The 19500-nt window shown below is 40.1% G+C and overlaps 1 protein-coding gene across 9 annotated transcripts in view; it reads right to left on the bottom strand.

Moving 5' to 3' along the window:
* Positions 1 to 19500, bottom strand: part of NBDY (negative regulator of P-body association) — a 96966-nt gene that overhangs the window by 60484 nt on the left and 16982 nt on the right. For 3 of the 9 annotated variants that reach the window (XR_009692036.1, XR_009692039.1, XR_009692035.1), the window contains one exon: positions 2244 to 2398. The exons of 5 other annotated variants lie outside the window; for them this stretch is intronic. The gene's annotated coding sequence lies outside the window, so the exon portion shown is untranslated. Of the gene's footprint in view, positions 1 to 2243; positions 2399 to 6693; positions 6793 to 19500 lie in introns of those variants that run through there. One more of the 9 variants, XR_009692038.1, reaches the window with a different exon arrangement.

The following is a 19500-nucleotide window of genomic DNA, read 5'->3' as shown; positions in this document are numbered from 1 at the left end:
TGCAGGGAGGCAGCCTGGTGGCCTCTTCCAGACCCTCGAGACTCTTGGAAAGATTCCCCCTTATTACAGAAGGGGTCAAAAACTTCTGGACCTCCCTGGGACCTGCTTGCCTCTGTCCCACCAGATCCTCAGGAGAACAGGGGTTGATGCCTAGGAACAGGCACGGTGAAGACAAGCAAGAGAGGCTGGGAGGAGCCCCAAAATACAAAGAAACTGTAAGCCTACCTGTGGGATCTCTGCAGGGTTGTTGTTGTTCACGTGAAGGCAGTCAAAAACAGCCTAGCTACACCTGCAGGTTATCCCAAAATGGCCAAGGTTATGAGGCGTCCAGCTGAAATGGAGCTGGGTGCTGTGTGAGCTGGACTATCAACGGTGATGAGGATATTGGGATATCACTTCTGCTGCTGCTGGTGATGATGGTGATGAGGCGGGCGGGGAGGAGGAGGGGGGATGGCGGGAGAAGCAAGAAGAGGAGGAGGAGGAGGAAGGTGACCTGAGCGTTTCCCCATCTCCACCCCCATCCCATACTCTGGCTGCTAAAGGAAGGAGAGGAAGGCTTGCTGGGGGCTGGGAAAGGGGCGACTGCCATTTCTGGAGCCACAGCGCTATCCAGCGGAACGTGTATCTCAAAAGTCCATGCAGCAGACACCTGTCTTCTGCCAGGCCTCCAGGGATCAACAAGGCTGTGCTGGGCCTTCTGAGCTCTGCCCAAGCTGGAGGTTCTCCTCCTCCATCCCAACCCCACCCCCGCAAGTTTAGAAGCCTAAAAGGACCCCTGCCCCGCCATGGCAAAGACAGGAGCTCTAGGATCCTTGGACCCTGCCGACAGCGCCGGGAACGACTAACTCAGAGGTCGGAGCTTCCCCCGTCCGCCATTTTGGGCTGGACCCAGAGGGATTCTACAATTTTTCCTGTGGTGTCCCTCCTGGGGAGTGACCGGATGCCCTGCCTGGGACCACACTGGGGGTCAGGCATCCCCTTTCCTCACTGGGAGCTGAGGGGCTTAGAGCATTTGGAACCAGGGCCAGTTACACTTGACACTCCCAGAGGCAGCCATCTCAGGCTGCCCCTGGGGCATCTGAGGGCCTTCCGCAGCTGTGGAACCATGGTCCAGTCTCCCATGGAGTGCACAGATGAAGGGACAGCTGGGAGCCCGTTGCCCAGGCGCACACTCAGGATGACAAAACACCCATTCCCACCCCCCACAACCCCCACTGGGCCAGTTTCTTCCCACTCCATGGCTGTCTCCATCACATGAGCCCAGGTAACTGGCTTTGACAGAAACAATCTTCGCTTGATGGCAGCATGGCTCTGCAAATACCAACCAAGGGCCGGACCCTGCCCCCATCATTCCATCAGGCCTTGGTCCTCCTCCCCTTCCAAGGAAAAAACACTATCAGACCAACACAGACAACCCCGTGAAGCAGGGGACAAAAGGATAGAATGACCACTGGTCAGGAGGCTGGACGTCCTGCAGGCCTTTCCCCCTTCTTTGCCTCCAACCCTTTTGTTTGTTTGTTTTCTTCACGCCTGCTCTTGGGAGAAGTGAAAGCCTAAGTAACTTTCAGAAGCCTAAGGGGATCCCCTCCCCACCATGGGGAAAACAGGAGGTCTAGGAGCCCTGGACCCTACTGGCTTTTACATGACTTTATCTCTTTCCTATTTGCTTGTCTTTTCTTAGGTGTTTCGTAGAATAAGTCTTCTCATGATTTAGTTTGTTAAATGTTACTTTTTTTTTCTTTTTTGACTTCTGATTTATATATGCGTCTCACCGAAGAGTATTCTTTTCCAAATAGTTACTATTTTATTTCTTCTTTATTCAGTTGTGGTTAAATGCATGTATCATAAAAGTAACTACTTCTGAAGTGAAGAGTGGCATCTATCACATTCACAATGTTGTGCGACCTCCACCTGTATCTAATTTCTTTTTTTTTTCTTTTTTTTTAATTTATTTAAATTGGAGGCTAACTACTTTACAATATTGTAGTGGTTTTGCCACACATTGACATGAGTCAGCCATGGGTGTATATATGTTCCCCATCCTGAACCCCCCTTCCACCTCCCTCCCCATCCCTACATTTTAGCAGGCAAAGGAAATTCCCTATCCATTAAGCAGTTTTCCACTTCCCTACTCACCACCCACCCCTGGTTGCATTCCATCTCTACAAATTTACCCATTCTGGACATCTCATATCAGTGGAATCATACAGTAAGTGATTTTCTGTCTACATCCTTTCACTTACGTTTTTGAGGTTCATCCATGTTGTAGCATGTATGAGAACATCATTCCTTTTTATGGCTGAATATTATATTTGGGTCTTCCACAGTGGCTCAGCAGTAAAGAATCCGCCTGCAGATGCAGGAGACGTGGGTTCGATCCCTGGGTCAGGAAGATGCCCTGGAGAAAGACATGGCAACCCACTCCAGTTTTGCAAGAAAATCCCATGGACAGTGGAGCCTGGTAGGCTACAGTCCATAGGGTCCCAAAGAGTCGGACATGACTGAAGCAACTGACCACAAACTATAATATTTGATTTTATAGTATATACCACAATTTCTTTATCAATTTGTTTCTTCATTTGAGTTGTTTCCACATTTTAGCTATTGTTAATAGTGATGCTCTGAACATTAATGTGGAAGGATTTATTTCAGTATCTATTTCAACCCTTTTGGGTTACATCTAGGAATGGAATTTCTGGGTTGAATAGCAATTCAATGTTAACTTTTAGAAAAACAGGAAAAACTTTTCCCCTACCACCTGCATCATTTCACTTTTCTATTAGCAATTTTATCAGTATTCCAATTTCTCTATGTCCTCCCCAACACTTATTTCCTTTATTTCCCCCCAATTACAGCCATCCTAGTGGGTTTGTAAAGTTTTGGTCTAGATTTGTATTTCCTTTATGACTAATGATGTTCAGCATGTTTTAAAGTCTTATTGACCATTTGTATATCTTCTTCAGAGAAATGTCTAATTCAAGTTTCTCCATCCTTAAAATTGTACTGTTCACTGCTCTGTTGTTGAGTTGTAAGATTTTTTTTTTTTTCATATTCTGGATATGGGCCCTTGCCAGATATATGATTTGCAAACATTTTCCGCCATTCTGTAGGTTGTCTTCTCTTTTTTTATAGACCTTTGCTGAACAAAAGTTCTCAATTTTGATAAATTCATCTATTTTTGTTCTTTTACTGCTACTGCTTTTGGTGTCCTATTCAAACATTATCAAATCCAAGGTAAAGAAGATTTATATTTGCTTCTAAAAATTGTATGTTTTAGCTCTTGTAATTAGGTCATTAATTCATTTTGAGTGAATTTCTTATATTCATCCGTACATGGATATCCAGTTTTCCCAGCATCATTTGTTCAACAGATTGTGCTTACTCCAGTAAGTGGTCTTGGCACCCATGTTGAAGCTCATCTGACCCATATAGGTTTATTTCTGGACTCTCTAGTCTATACTATTAGTCTATTTGTCTATCTTTATACCAATACTACACCATTTTGATTACTGTAGTTTTGTAATACGTTTTAAAATCAAGAAGTGTGAGTCCTACAACTTTGTTCTTTTTCAAAACTGTTCAAGCTGTTTGGGATTCCTTTAAGTGTTCAAACAAATTTTAGGATGCATTTTTTTCTATTTCTACCAAAAAAAATGCCATTCAAATTTGGATAGAGATTGGATTGAATCTGTATATCACTTTCAGTAGTATAACTATCTTAACAATATCAAGTCTTCCAATTCATGAACATGGAATGTCTTTCCATTTGTCTTCTTTAATTTCTTTCATCAATATTTTGTAGGTTTGAGTGTACAGGTCTTTCACCTACTCGGTTAAATTTATTCTATGTATTTATTTTGGGGGGATACTATTGTAAAGAGGGCTGTTTTCTCGATTTTCCTTTTGGATTGTTCGCTGCTGGCATATAGAAACGTAGCTGAACATTGTGTGCTGATTTTGTTTCCTGCAACTTTACTGAATTATTAGCTCTAGCAGGTGTGTGTGTGTGTGTGTGTGTGTGTGTGTGTGTGTGTGTGTGTGAGAGAGAGAATCCTGTGGGATTTTATATAGGATTATGTGATCTGCAAATGGAGACAGTCTTACTTCTTTCTTTCCAACTTGGATTCCTTTTATTTCTTTTTTCTTCACAATTGCTTTGGTTAAAACTTCCAGTGCAATGTTGAACAGCAGTGGTGAAAGGCAGCATCCTTGTCTTCTTGATCTAAAGAGGAATGTTTTTACTCACTTATCATTAAGAATGATGTTAGCTGTTTGTTGTTCTTATGTGTGTGCTTGCTCAGTCTCTCAGTCACTTCTGACTCTTTGCAACCCTACAGACTGTAGCCCCCAGGCTCCTCTGTCCATGAGATCCTCCAGGCAAGAATATTGAAGTGGATTGCCATTTTCTTCCAGGAATCTTCTTGACCCAGGGATCAAACACATGTCACTTGCATTGTCAGGCAGATTCTTTACCACTGAGCCACCTAGGGTTTATAGATGCATTTTATTACATTGACAAAGTTCTTGATATTCCTAGTTTTCTGATTTTTTTCCAATCGTGAAATAGTATTGGACTTTGTCGAATGCTTTTTCTGCATCAATTGTGATTATTGCTTTCTTTCTTCATTTGTTAGTGTGATGTTACAATGATTGATTTTCTTATAATGAACCACCCTTCTTTATTTCTGAGATAAATCCCACTTTGTCATGGTGTATTGTTGTTCAGGCACTCAGCTGTGTCTGACTCTGTGAACCTGTGGACTACAGCACACTAGGCTTCCCTGTCCTTCACCATCAGAGCTTGCTCAAACTCATGTCCATTGAGTAGGTGATGCCATCCAAACAGCTCATCCTCTGTCATCCCCTTCTCCTCCTGCCTTAAATCTTTCCCAGCATCAGGTGTCCAAAGTATTGGAGCTTCAGCTTCAGCATCAGCATCAGTGCTTCCAATGAATATTCAAAATTGCTTTCCTTTATGATTGACTGGTTTGATCTCCTCTCTGTCCAAGGGACTCTCAAGAGTCTTATTCAATTCCACAGTTCAAAAACAGCAATTCTTTGGCACTCAGCTTTCTTTATGGTCCAACTTTCTCATCCACACATGACTAGATGGACCTTTGTTGGCAAAATAATGTCTCTACCTTTTAATATGCTGTCTAGGTTGGTCATAGCTTCTCTTCCAAGGAGCAATCTTCTTTTAATTTCATGGCTGCAGTCACAGTCTGCAGTGATTTTGGAAGAAAATTAAGTTTGTCACTGTTTCCATTTTTTCCCCTTCTTTTTGCCATGAAGTGATGGAACTGGATGCCATGATATTAATTTTCTGAATGTTGAGTCTTAAGCCAGCTTTTTCACTCTCTTCTTTCACTTTCATCAAGAGGCTCTTTAGTTCCTCTTTGCTTTCTACGATAAGGGTGGTGTCATCTGCATATCTGAGGTTATTGATATTTCTCCCAGAAATCTTGATTCCAGCTTTTGCTTCATCCAGCCTGGCATTTCTCATGATGTACTCTGCATATAAGTTAAATAAGCAAGGTGACAATATGCAGCCTTGAAGCACTTCTTTCCCAATTTGGAACCAGTCTGGTGTTCCAAACTGTTGCTTCTTGACCTGCATACAAGTTTCTCAGGAAGCAGGTAAGGTGGTCTGGTAGTCCCATCTCTTGAAACATTTTCCAGTTTATTGTGTTCCACACAGTCAAGGCTTCAGCATAGTCAATGAAGAAGAAGTAGATGTTTTTGTTTTGTTTTGTTTTTTTCTGGAATTCTCTTGCTTTTTCTATGATCCAACAGATATTGGCTATTTGATCTCTGGTTCCTCTGTCCTTTCTAAATCCAGCTTGAAAATTTGGAAGTTCTTGGTTCATGTACTATTGAAGCCTAGCTTGGAGAATTTTGAGCATTACTTTGCTAGCATGTGAAATGAGTGCAATTGTGTTATAGCTTGAACATGCTTTGGCACCACCTTTCTTTGCATCATGGTGTATAATCAATCTATTTCTCTCTCTCTCTCTCTCTCTCTCTCTTTACATAAGTTTCCCTGTTATTGATTTCTAGTTTTATTACATTGTCATGAGAGAAGATACACTGTATGATTTAAATTTGTGAAGTAATACATGGCCAATCCTAGAGAATGTTCCTGGCACTTGAGAGAAATACGTACACTGCTATTGTTGCATGGAGTGTGATATACTTGTCTGTTAGGCCTACTTGTTTATAGTGGTGTATAAGTCTGCTATTTCCTTATTGGTCTTCTGTCTACATGTCTTATTAATTATTGAAAGTAGAGTATTTGTCTCCAACTATTATTGTCTATTCCTCCCTTCAATTCTCTCCTCTCTTACAGCATAGGTTCCCATCTCCACTCTTGATCTCATATGATCTCACTTCTGTCAGACTACCAATTACTGCCACTTTCTCCCAGCTCCCTTTCTATTTGATCTTTCCCATAAACATTTAAATATGCTCGTCTTTTCCTTCTTAAAAAAAAAAAAAAAAAAAAAAAAAACTTCCCTTTACCTTATATTCCCCTTCAGTTATAACTTTCTCTCTTTCTTCCTATGTATCATAGCTCAGCTTCTTGAAAGTACTGTCAGCCCTCTCTTTGAGTACTTTCTCACATTCCCTCCACAAATTCCTCTACCTATTACAATCTGTCTCCTCAGTGAATCTGCTCTTAACAAAGTCACAAACCTCTTGACAAATTCAGTGATTGTTGTCTCCTTTCTTCCCCAACATCAATGGACACTTTTAAGTGGGCTTCCCTGATAGATCAGCTGGTAAAGAATCCACCTGCAATGCAGGAGATCCCCATTCAGTTCCTGTCAGGAAAATTCCCTGGAGAAGGGATAGGCTACCCACTTAAGTATTCTTGGGCTTCCCTGGTGGCTCAGATGGTAAAGAACCCGCCTGCAATGTGGGAGACCTGGGTTTGACCCCTGGGTTTGGAAGATCCCCTGGAGGAGGGCATGGCAACCCACTCCAGTATTCTTGCCTGGAGAATCCCCATGGACAGAGGAGCTTGGCAGGCTACAGTCCATGGGGTCACAAGAGTCAAACACGACTAAGTGACTAAGCAAAATGACAAAAATATTTGACATCATTTATTATTTCTTTTTTCTTGGGATAATCTCTTCCCTCAGGTTTCAAGACACTTCATTTCCTGCTTTCCTTCCTTACTTCTTTGCCTATTCAGCTTCCTTTGCAGGATCTTTCTCTTCTGCCAGTCGTTTCATCATTGGTGTTTTTCAGAATTCAATTCTTGCTTTCTTCTCACAACGTACATTCCTCATGACTGCAGCTCCCATATATATGCTGACAACTTCCATCATATGCTGATAACATCCAAATATACATTCCTTGTCTATAATGCTGACATTCTAATGAACATGCACACTTGACTATTCCACAGGTATCTCAAATTCATCATAGACGAAAATTAAATAACTCGTCAAATTTCTTCACCTGGGTGTCCCCCAATTATAAGGTAAGTTTAATTAAAACATTATCTCTTCCAAGAACCCTTCTCTTAGAGCTTATGATCCCTCCTTTGTGCTTCCTATCTTTATCTTCTCCCTTACAAGATGATTTTTTCTCCAGCACTGGACTGTGTGATCTTCAAGGCAGATGCATGGTTTAGTGAGCTGTGTGCCCAACACACAGTAAGTTCTCAGTAAGTATTGATTAAATAGAATCAGTTATACCTCAGTGTTGTAGCAGCACTGTGGTGTCTGAAGAAAATGATGCTTTGACCTAATCGTACCCGTTGTACTGACTGGAAAAAGACCTAAGCCTTTCTCTTTCTGAGTTTGAATCACAGCTTTGACGTGGTCTTTCTTGTTTTTTGTCCTTGTTCCTAAGGTAAAAGTGTTTAACTGCTTCTTGGTTGTATTGGGTGGCATTGGAATAAGATTTTAACTGAGTATTCTTGAATTGCTTTTACAATAAATCAATTTTATAATATTTAAATTTATCAGCTTTTTACATTTGTATAAAAGAAAAATAGAAATAAAAAATAGAACTTAATTAGCTTAAAATCAATACCTTCTCTACCCCAGAAAAATGCGAAGATCTCTTGTACAGTTTCTTCAAAATTTTTTATATTTAATTTTGCATTATTCTAGATAATATGTGCTGTGCTGTGATAAGTCACTTCAGTCATGTCTAGTTCTTTGCAACCCTATGGACTATAGCCCACCAGCCTCCTCTGTCTATGGGATTCTCCAGGCAAGAATACTGGAGTGGGTTGCCATGTCCTCCTCCAGGGGATCTTCCCAACCCAGGGATGGAACCTGCATCTCTTATGTTTCCTGCATTGGCAGGTGGGTTCTTCACCACTAGCACCACCTGGGAAGCCATGTACCAGATCATTTTATTTCAGCGTGAGGATACCCATCCAAATGTTCTTAGACTTTTTGATTCTTCTGATTGAAGGGTTGTTAAAGTCTTTGTTTCCCTCTTTGAACATTACCCTCATGGGCTATTTCAGTATATTGTGCCCTCATAGGCACCATTATGGTTTTTACAAGGCTTCACATAAAAACCTGTCAGACAAAAGAGCACATATTCTGTGATTCCATTTATGCAAATTTTAAGAACAGGCGAAAACTAACCAATGGAAATAGAAGTCACAATAATTGTTACTTCTCAAGCGTATTGACTTGGAACAGGCAGAAATGGGCCTTTAGAGTTATTGGAAATGTTCTATATTTTAAGTGGTGATATTTATACAAGTGTGTGTGTGTGTGTGTGTGTGTGTGTGTGTGTGTGTGTGTTATACACAAATTCACTGAACTACATACTTAAGATATATTACTTTACTATGAGTTATATCTCAAGTAATAAGTAAAACAAATACAACAAACCTATGAAATCCTGTTGTGTACTTTCTTTTTTACATTCCTAATCAACCAGATGGCAAGATACTACACTGAGAATTTGATTGAAATCAATGTCCACCTACCAAATGTATATATGATATGTAGAGTAATGGACAAATACCAGGCAGAGAAGTAGCAAAGAGGAATTAGTCACTTCTAGATGCAGAGGACAGGAAATGAGGAAATATTTCCCTGAGACTAGCACAACTGAGCAGAGCTTGAAGAACAAATTCCATGAGGTAGACATGGGTCTAAAGGCATTGGAGAGAGCGAAATGTACAAAAGATTGGAATGAAATAACAAAATACGTTCAAGGAAAGCCTAGTGGAATATAATACACAAGAAGAGGGTTGGAGAAGTCCAAGATGGAGTGTAGGAATTAAAAGCAACAAGCAAGGCTAGAGTAAGAGGCTTATCGTAGAGAATCTTAGATCATGCTAATATTATATAAAACAGGAAGGCATTAAAGGATTTTGAGTAGGGAAAAATATGGTTAGGTATTTATTCTAGAGGCTGTTCCTCGGGTCAACAGGCAGTAGTGGAACAGGCTGGAGATCAGTTAGAAAACTATTATTGTCATTTAGGAGAAAAATGGTAATGGTACAAACCAGGGTAAGGGAATGGAGATCTGAGAATGGAAAAGAAGACCAAATGGGTGGCTCCAAAAATAATCCAAAGCACATTAATTCTTTTACCACTCCCAAAACCTTTCTTATTTGTCTTCAGAAGCTTGTAAGTATTGAACAAAAGAGGGACAAAATCATCAAGGAAGAACTTGCCTTTCTCCTCTCATGCTTTTGAAATGAAAATATTCTACCTGTTTTTCTAGAGGAACCCTTATCTCTGCCATATTTTTAAAATACAAATTTTGAAAAAGGGTAGGTAATTTGGAACTTGTCGAGGACAAATAAGTCTTCAGTGTGTTCTTCATAAATGCCAGTAAAAAAAAGATTTAACCAAGACAGGTGACCATGATTTGTATATAAATACTCATAAATATGAAGGAAACTAGTGAGAGTAAATTTCATGTTCATGTGATCTAAAAAATATTCAGTATTATATTAATATCTAGTATGAACTTTTTAGTTTGATTAATATGTTTTTATATACTATCACGTGTAAAATAGATGGTGAGAAGTTGCTATATAACAGATAGCTCAGCCTGGCACTCTGTGATGACCTAGAGGGGTGGGATGGGCAGGGGAAGGGGGGCTCAAGAGGGAGGAGATATATGTGTAATTATGGCTGATTTTTTTTTTGTATGGCGGAAATCAACACAACATTGTAAAATCAATTTACCTCTAATTAAAAAATAAAATGTTGTACCTAGGTTTACTAGAGCTCAAATGAGACCTTTCTATATCTGTTGCAAATCTGACAGCAAGAAAAATAACTTGGTATGATAAAATTTTTATAAGTGAATTAAATGCAAGTGAAGTAAGAGCTTTTAGGTGAACCTTTTAGAAGTAATTATGTTTTAGGAATAGCTACTTAAAAATAATCTCTCCTGGATGATAGGGATAGAATGTTGCAAAGAAGCCAATACTGACTCCATATTGGAACTGTTTCTTCGACTTGCTTTTGTTATTACAATCATACATAATGGCCTGCTTCAAAGGACCCTAATGTTATTCTGCCTGACTATAAACTAATGTGCCTTTGTTCAGCTCATAGAGAGACAATCTGACCCTGCCCACCTGTGAATAGAAGAGATTAACATATCCCTTCCAAAGCCTGACCCTTCCCGCAGATGTTTTCTAAGACTGAAGACCCTTTTTACTTTACTTCCTCACTGCCCCTCCCTCTCTATTCTGCCTTTTAACTTTAGTTCCTCATTGCTTCTCTCTGACTCTATAAAAAGAACCTGGCATCCAGACACCAACAAAATGGTTACTTTGAGACATTACTCTGCCATCTTTTTGGTCAGCTGGCTTTCCAAATAAAGTCGTATTCCTTGCTTCAACACCTCTCTTGGATTCATTGGCCTGTTGTGCAGCAAGTACAGTAAGCTTGAACATGGAAACAAATTTGGTGAGCCAGCACAGGAGCCTTACTGCTCATGGCTAGCTGGCCCTGATCAGGCAATATTGAGACAAGGCCCTAAGCAGCTTCTAGGACCATTTGTCCTGAGGATCTTTTCTTCAAGATTCCCTGAAGTGGCACCAGCTGCCCCAGCACTTGGCAGTTGAGACAAGGAACCAACAAACTTCTACAAGTCAATAGACTTGATTTTGTTCGAGGGTAAGTCTACCCATCTTGATAGCCAGTTAAGCCAGTTTGCTTGTTTGCCGTTTTGTGTTATGAGTCAGTGGGCTCAATTTTGGAGGTTAAGTCGTTCTGCTGTACACACCAGGAACATATCCCCCCCCCCCCTTCAATTTGGGCTTTTCCTTTATGGGAAAAGCCAATTTGGTTGGGGTATCCTGTTGGAAAGGGGAAGTGTTGTTGGACTCTACCTTGAACCAGTTCATTGGGGAATTTTACTTCTTGTAAGACAAGTTTACCTTCATTGGAATTAGTTCATTTGTTTCATAGGGTAAATTTATCTACCTAATTTGGGAACTGGTTCATCTGTGCATCAATGCTGGAATTTGTTTGTGCTGTCTTTCTTGGAATTTGCACATGTCTTTTGTGTTTTGGTGTTACCAAACTTATAAAAATGGGAAATATTTAATCTATCCCTAAGGAAAGCTCTTTAGGGCATATATTAGATATATTAAGATCAGAAGAGCAATGGTCCCAGAATGGCTCACAATTATACAGTCTCTCAGATAGAAGTGCAAAGGAGAGGAACACCCTGAAAATGAAGAGGCCCTAGGGCTCCCTTGGACTTCAGGCATCTGATTCTAGTTTCCCTACAGGAGCTCCAAGTAACTTTGACAGTGGGGAGCATCAGCTCCAGTTTAGGGAGCTCCCCCTGTGAGGGAAAACTCGGACCATTTGGGCAAAGGTCACAGGTCTAATGGGACTGGGAAGTCACATTAATGTGACTTTCTGGTCGACTAGGTTTTGGTTTATTCTGGTACTTTGGTAATGCATCTGGTACTGTTTCCTCTAAGGCTTCCTCTACATCTTGCTTCTTTTTCCTCGAACCCTCTGCAAACAGATGAGTGGCTATGGAAGCAATTAAAGAACTCTGGCCAGGGTTACTCTCTGGTGTGTTCTGAAGGCCCACAGGTCACTGTGCCCCAGTAGCTGCCACCTAAGCGGGTGAGGGCTCTCCTTTCCTCTCCTTCCCTTAAGCCGAAGACCAGGCCAATTAATATCATGTGGGCACAAGTCAGGCACAGAAAAGCCATTAGGGTGCCTGCCACTTGCAGACTCCAGTGACAGGATAAAGGCATCATGGAACGGACCACAGTATTAGAGTATCTGTCCCCAACAAGACGAATTCCATGAAACTCAGACACATATTGGTTCAAGCAAAACACCGAGCCACTCCCCTGACAAGACAAGTTCCCAGTAGGATTACAAGGCAGATTCCTCAGCCTGTCTTCCCTGTTGCCTTCACCTCTTTCCCCCTAGTCCAGATTAATTTTGCAGAAGCCTGAGTGTTGTCTCGGCCATCCCAGGAGGCCTTCTCCCCTACGAGAGAGAAGGAGGGGTGAAACTTCCCTAAGGTAGCCACTCAATTCTTAAAAAAAATAAAAAAGGAAAAAAACAAAATTTGTTTTACAATGTAGTCTTTATAGCACCAGAAGGGAGGCTCCAAAAAGTCCTTTTACCACTTCCAAAATCTTGCCTGTTCATCTTGAGAGTCATGTAAATATTTTTAAAAGGAGGAAACAAAGTCATCCTATGAAGAAATTGCCTGTATCACTGAGAAGCAAATGTCTTCTTTGGTCTTCTCAAAAACCATTATCTCTGTTGTTTTTTTTTTTTAATGTAAATTTTAGAGTTATTCTTGTTCAGTCCCTAAGTCCTGTCTGACTCTGCAACCCCATGAACTGCAGCATGCCAGGCTTCCCTGTCCTTCACTATCTCTCTGAGTTTGCTCAAACTTATGTCCACTGAGTCAGTGATGCCATTCAAACATCTTGTCGTCTATGGCACCCTTCTCCTGCTGCCTTCAAGGTTTCCCAGCATCAGAGTCTTTTCCAATGTGTTGGCTCTTCCCATCAGGTGGCCAAAGTACTGAGCTTTAGCTTTAGTATCAGTCTTTCCAATGAATATTCAGGGTTGATTTTCTTTAGGACTGACTGGTTTGATCTCCTTACTGTCCAACAGACTCTCTCAAGTCTTCTTCAGCACCACATTTAGAAAGCATCAATTCTTCAGCACTCAGCCTTCTTTACAGTCCAACTCTCATATCCATGCATGACTATTGGAAAAACGATAGCTTCAACTACACAGACTTTTGCCGGCAAATTGATGTCTCTGCTTTCTAATACACTGTTCAGGTTTGTCACAGCTTTTCTTCCAAGGGGCAAGTGTCTTTTAATTTCGTGGCTGCAGTCGCCATCTACAGTGATTTGGGAGTCCAAGAAAATGAAATCTGATGCTTATTCCCCATCTATTTGCTGTGAAGTGATGGGACCAGATGCCATGATCTTATTTTTTTGAATGTTTAGTTTTAAGCCAGCTTTTTCACTCTCCTCTTTCACCCTCATCAAGAGGCTCTTTAGTTCCTCTTCACTTTCTGTCAATAAAGTGGTATCATCTGCATATCTGAGGCTGTTGATAGTTCTCCTGGCAACCTTGATTCTAGCTTGAGTCATCCAGCCCAGCAATTCGTATGATGTGCTCTGCATATAAGTTAAATAAACAGACTAACAATGTATAGCCTTGACGTACTCCTTTCCCAATTTGGAACCAGTCTGTTGTTCCATGTTGAGTTCCAACTGTTGCTTCTTGTCCTGCATACAGGTTTCTCAGGATGCAGGAAAGGTGGTCAGGTATTTCCATCTCCTTAAGAATATTCCACAATTTCTTGTGATCCACACAAAGGTTTTAGCATAGTCAATGAAGCAGAAGTAGATACTTTTTTGGAATTCCCTTGCTTTTTTCTATGATCCAGTTAATGCTGGCAATTTGATCTCTGGTTCCTCTGACTTTTCTAAATCCAGCTTGTACATCTGGCAGTCCTCAGTTCACGCACTGCTGAAGCCAAGCTTGAAGGACTTTGAGCATAATCTTGCTAGCATATGAAATAAGTGCAACTGTGTGGTAATTTGAACATTCTCTTGCAATGCCTTTCATTAGAGAGGGTAAAGCAATTCAGAAGTTGTCTCATCCAAGGTAATTAGAAATTGCTTTTTATGCAAATATTAATATTTAGCCATCTAGCCAAGTGAGCTTGATTTGTTCCATCTGTGAGAAACCCAGTTTTAATCCAATCTCTTCTGTAAACTGGGTTTTACATTGCTGTACCTGATTCAGGACAGAAATCTTGAATAACTGAGGCCTCAATGTGCATTTGTGCACATTGTATTTGTATATATATATATATATATATATATATATATATATCTTTGTTTCTGGATAACATTGCTGTGATTGACTTGTAAAAAGTGCTCTATTTAATTGGCTTAAATAAAAGTAATAAATACTGACAAACCAATCAACTCTAAATACAAGAGAAATTAAATGACTTTCAGGCTCACGTGAACTGGGAAATATTTAATATTAAATTGGTAGCTGGTATTAATGTTTAAGTTTGTTGATCTAATTTTAATAATATAGATATGTCCTGAGTCATCACCAAATTAACTGTAATATTAAGTGTAAGACTTTCATTGTGCCTAGGCTTAACATAAGCTAAATAAGGTATTATATCTATCAAAAATTTGTCAGCAAGAAAAGTACCTCAATGTGGGGGGGGGGGAAACTTTGAGGAAATCAAGATATGTGTTTTCAGTAGAAAAAGGTGTGAGGAAATAAAAAAAATACTGAAAAGAGTTATGCATGATCAGGATTTTCTAAGACTAGATTGAATTTAGTTGAGTAAATGAATCACATTGGGAGTAAGCTAAGACTTGGATTTGGCTTTTTCTTTCTGTTCAGAGAAAAAAGTTTTCTTAGAATGCCACTTTGATAACACATTAGATGAGTTTCTTTGCCTTTAAGTGCTTTGTATTTGCCATTGAAATCTCAGGTTACTTTGCTTAAGCATAAGCAACTTTCTTTTATCCAACTTTCTTTATCAATTAACCAGATGTTTAACTGACTTTTAAGCCTTTTGTCATTTATAGATACATCTGTACTCTGATGCTGTTACAAAATGGGCTTTATTATCAAGGAGACTCACAGGAAGGCTATCAGTTCAGTTCAGTCGCTCAGTCGTGTCTGACTCTTGGCGACCCCATGAATCGCAGCATGCCAGGCCTCCCTGTCCATCACCAACTCCCGGAGTTTACTCAAACACATGCCCATCGAGTTGGTGATGCCATCCAGCCATCTCATCCTCTTCTCCTCCTGCCCCCAATCAGGGTCTTTTCCAATGAGTCAACTCTTCACATGAGGTGGCCAAAGTATTGGAGTCTCAGCTTCAGCATCAGTCCTTCCAATGAACACCCAGGACTGATCTCCTTTAGGATGGACTGGTTGGATTCCCTTGCAGTCCAAGGGACTCTCCAACACCACAGTTCAAAAGCATCAATTCTTCAGTGCTCAGCTTTCTTCACAGTCCAACTCTCACATCCATACATGACCATTGGAAAAACCATAGCCTTGACTAGATGGACCTTTGTTGGCAAAGTGATGTCTCTGCTTTTTAATATGCTATCGAGGTTGGTCATAACTTTCCTTCCAAGAAGTAAGCATCTTTTAATTTCACGGCTGCAGTCACCATCTGCACTGAGTTTGGAGCCCAAAAATAAATAAATAAAGTCTGACACTGTTTCCCCTGTCTCCCCATCTATTTCCCATGAGGTGATGGGACCAGATGCCATGATCTTAGTTTTCTGAATGTTGAGCTTTAAGCCAACTTTTTCACTCTCCTCTTTGATTTTCATCAGGAAGCTTTTTAGTTCCTCTTCACTTTCTGCCATAAGGGTGGTGTCATCTGCATATCTGAGGTTGTTGGTATTTCTCCTGGAATATGAAGGCTATGGAAGCACTTAAAATAGTTCCACATCAAAATGATGGCTATTCAAGAATTCCAACTCATATGGATTAAAACAGGGAGCTGTCCTGCCCCTGGGGCCCCTATATCAGGTATCCAAGATTTTTATTCCCTGACCAGCAGAGTCCATGCCACTACTCAGGCTTGAAGCAGTTACAGAAGATAAGACCATCCCCCCTCTGCTTCCCATAAGAATATGGGAGCAAAGTCTCTGAGAGGGGAAATGAAACAGGAGGGAAGTGGGCAGGGAACAACGTTTGAAAGAATGACATAACCCTAGGACTGATTATAACAAGGCTGATTATAAACAAACAGGTCCAACACGGTAGACTAGTCTATTTCCATTAGACCTTGAGTCGCAGTACATGCTCTTTGTAACACATCAGGAAGCTAAGTGAGGCACCCACAACTGGGTGGTGACCCAATTCAATGTAAAGAAACATTTAGATAAAGAAATGTAAATGAAACAATGGCTTTTTAGAGAGACTTTAAGAAAATACAAATGAGATAAGAGCTTTAAGTGAACTTTTAGAAATACATGTTTTAGGATCTCTCCAGATATTCTACAACTTAAAAGGAAAAAATTGTTAAAACAAGTAAAGTAATGAGAGGCTTATGGAAAATGGACCCCAAAAAGGGTTATGAACATGATCAATCAGGACTAAGTTTAAAACAAGTTTAACTGAGTAAATGAAACTTTTAAGTAAGCAAACGCAAAATGTAAATTTGGTTTTTTTCTCTGTTAAAACAGACAAGTTTTCTTAACATGCTAAACTGCCTTTGATATTTAAGTTTACCTTTTAAAGAATGTATTTGTCTTTGAAATTTTGTGTAGTAACTTTGGCTAAGTTTCACAGTGACCTATGGTCCTATTGTATTTAAAAAAATTTTTGGTATTCCTTTGAAGTTCCTTTGACCTCTAGCTAACTTTGGGGTGCTTCAAAGAGCCCCTGAGGCACCCCAAAGGGAGATATTAAACTAATTAGGTTCACCTGGTATGTTAATAGAGGTATTGTCAAATGAGTAATAAATTTTAAGTTGTATTATATGGTAAATGGTACAGATATTCTATAGATTTTATGGAGTTCCTAAGAGTCTGATATGTCCAGGTGGAATAGTATCAGTCATAATTCTAGTTATTTTCTGAAAGTGTCGTATGTCACAGCAGCAACTGGGTTGCTTTATCAACTGCATTGTAATTAGATTTAAATGTGCTTTCTTAAGTCTTTTTGAAGACAGTTATGGTTTCACTCTAATGCCATTGCAAAAATGCCTCCTCTTAAAAATTTATTAAAATGGACTTTTGGAGAAATACAAGTTTCTGACTTTTCAAACATAATGCTGAACTGAAAATTGAAGAATTCTACTAGAACACCTGATGACTTCATAAAGCTCTTTAACAAAAAGGCTTAGTTACATAGGAATGAGTGAATAGGTAAATATGGTTGTAATTTTTATGGTTTCTATCTAAAAGGACTACTGCTTTGTGTTTTCTAGGTATAAGAAAAATTTTCTTCTTCCTTTAATTATGACTTGTAGTGTTCTTGCCTGGAAAATCCCATGGACGGAGAAGCCTGGTAGGCTACAGTACATGGGGTCGCAAAGAACTGGACACGACTGAGTGACTTCACTTACTTTCACTTAGTAATTTGGTAGATTATGCCTTTTGTGAGCAGAATTGGAACATTTATCTTTTTCTCTCTACCTGGTTGATCCTACCAGTAACATATGCTTGTCTCAAAAGATTAAGCCAAGCATAAATGTGCATGGCCAGTACAATGGAACTGCAAATAGGTCATTAAATCAGTTATAGCTCCTTTGGTCACTCAATTACTACAACTGGATTACAACTAGTTATACAAATCATTGTTTAAATTTTTTGTTTTCAAATAGTGCTTTGTGTCTCCCTGCTGCACTATGTCACTGTCAATGTTACTAGCTGCATTACTTATGTCCTCTCTAATATATAAGACTGCTGTCTCTTGCAGTAACCAATGTGTAATCAGACCTCCAAAAATATTTGTGTGGTTAAATATTTTGAGAAAATCACATATATAACATAAAATGACTGTAATAGTGTGATTCTAGATATGGAAAGAAGCAATAAGGGAAAATGTCTCCTGGATTATAGTTAGACAGAATCCAGACAATTTTTAATTATTGATGGGGCCTGGTCCAAAACTTAACATCTGGAGGAGCATAACAAGAATTTTGCCTGAACTAGGATAAGCCTCCCAGTGCTGTAGGATAAAAGTTGATCAGGAAATGTCTTCCAAACATTGGTCAAATTCATGACCAAGAAGAGAAGACCTGAGGAATTGATTTGGCAATTGCAGCCCTTCAACATGAGGCAGTGAAACCTGAGGAAGGAGAATACCTGCCATCTAGCAGTCATCACACTGCTGCCGCTTCCTATGGTGAACTGTGAGGAAACTCTGAGAATACAGGATTACAGACCCCCAGGCAGTTGTGCTATGCTGTCCTTAGTCAATCAGTCCTGTCCAACTCTTTGTGACCCCATGGATTGCAGCCTGCTAGGTTCCTCTGTTTGTGGAATTCTCTAGGCAAGAATACTATAGTGGGTATCCATTTCCTTCTCCAGGGGATTTTCCCAACCCAAGGATCAAACCCAGGTCCCCTGCATTGCAGGTGGATTCCTTACAGATTGAGCCATCAAGGAAGCCCCAAGATAGCTGAGGTACATATAAAGGAAATAATTTTAATGAGCCCTGACTCTTGCATCTTCCCATATTTAGAATAGTAGTACATTCCTTTAATTTTAAATACTGCCTCCTGGATTTGAAGATCAGTATTTCTAAAGTCTACAAGTGTAAAGCAGACACTTTCCAAAGAGGAACAAAAGGAAGACAAATCTTAACATATGAAACATTGGCACTAGTGGCAGACACTCCCAGAAAGATCCATCTGATGAAGTAAAGTGGTCGTCACCCCTTTTTTTTTTGTCACCCCTTTTTTCCACAAGATTGTGGAATGGACTTTGACAGTGTGGAATTGTTGCAAAAGAGCCAATTCTGACTCCAAAATGAAAATATTTCTTTGACTTGCTTTAGTTATTATGATCATACATAACTGCTGTTGTTGTTTAGTCGCTAACTCATGTTTGACTCTTTGTGACCACATGGACTGCTGCACGGCAGGCTTCCCTGTCCTTCACTATCTCCCAGAGTTTGCTCAAACTCAGGTCCACTGAGTGGGTGATGCCATCCAACCATCTCATTCTCTGTAGCCCCTTTCTCCTCATGTGCTTGATCTTTCCCAGCATCAGGGTCTTTTCCAATGAGTTGGCTCTTCCCATCAGATGGCCAAAGTATTAGAGCTTCTTCAGCATCAGTACTTCCAATGAATATTCAGGACTGATTTCCTTTAGGATTGACTGGTTTGATCTCCTTGCAGTCCAAGGGACTCTCAAGAGTCTCCTTTAGAACCACAACTAGAACGCAACAATTCTTTAGCACACAGCCATCTTTATGGTCCAACTCTTACATCCATACATGATTACTGGAAAAAGCATAGCTACAACTATACGGACATTTGATG

Source organism: Dama dama, chromosome X, assembly GCF_033118175.1.
Source record: "Dama dama isolate Ldn47 chromosome X, ASM3311817v1, whole genome shotgun sequence".
NCBI lineage: Eukaryota > Metazoa > Chordata > Mammalia > Artiodactyla > Cervidae > Dama > Dama dama.
The sequence above is the reverse complement of the archived record's forward strand: the minus strand, read 5'-3'. Positions and strand labels throughout refer to the sequence as shown.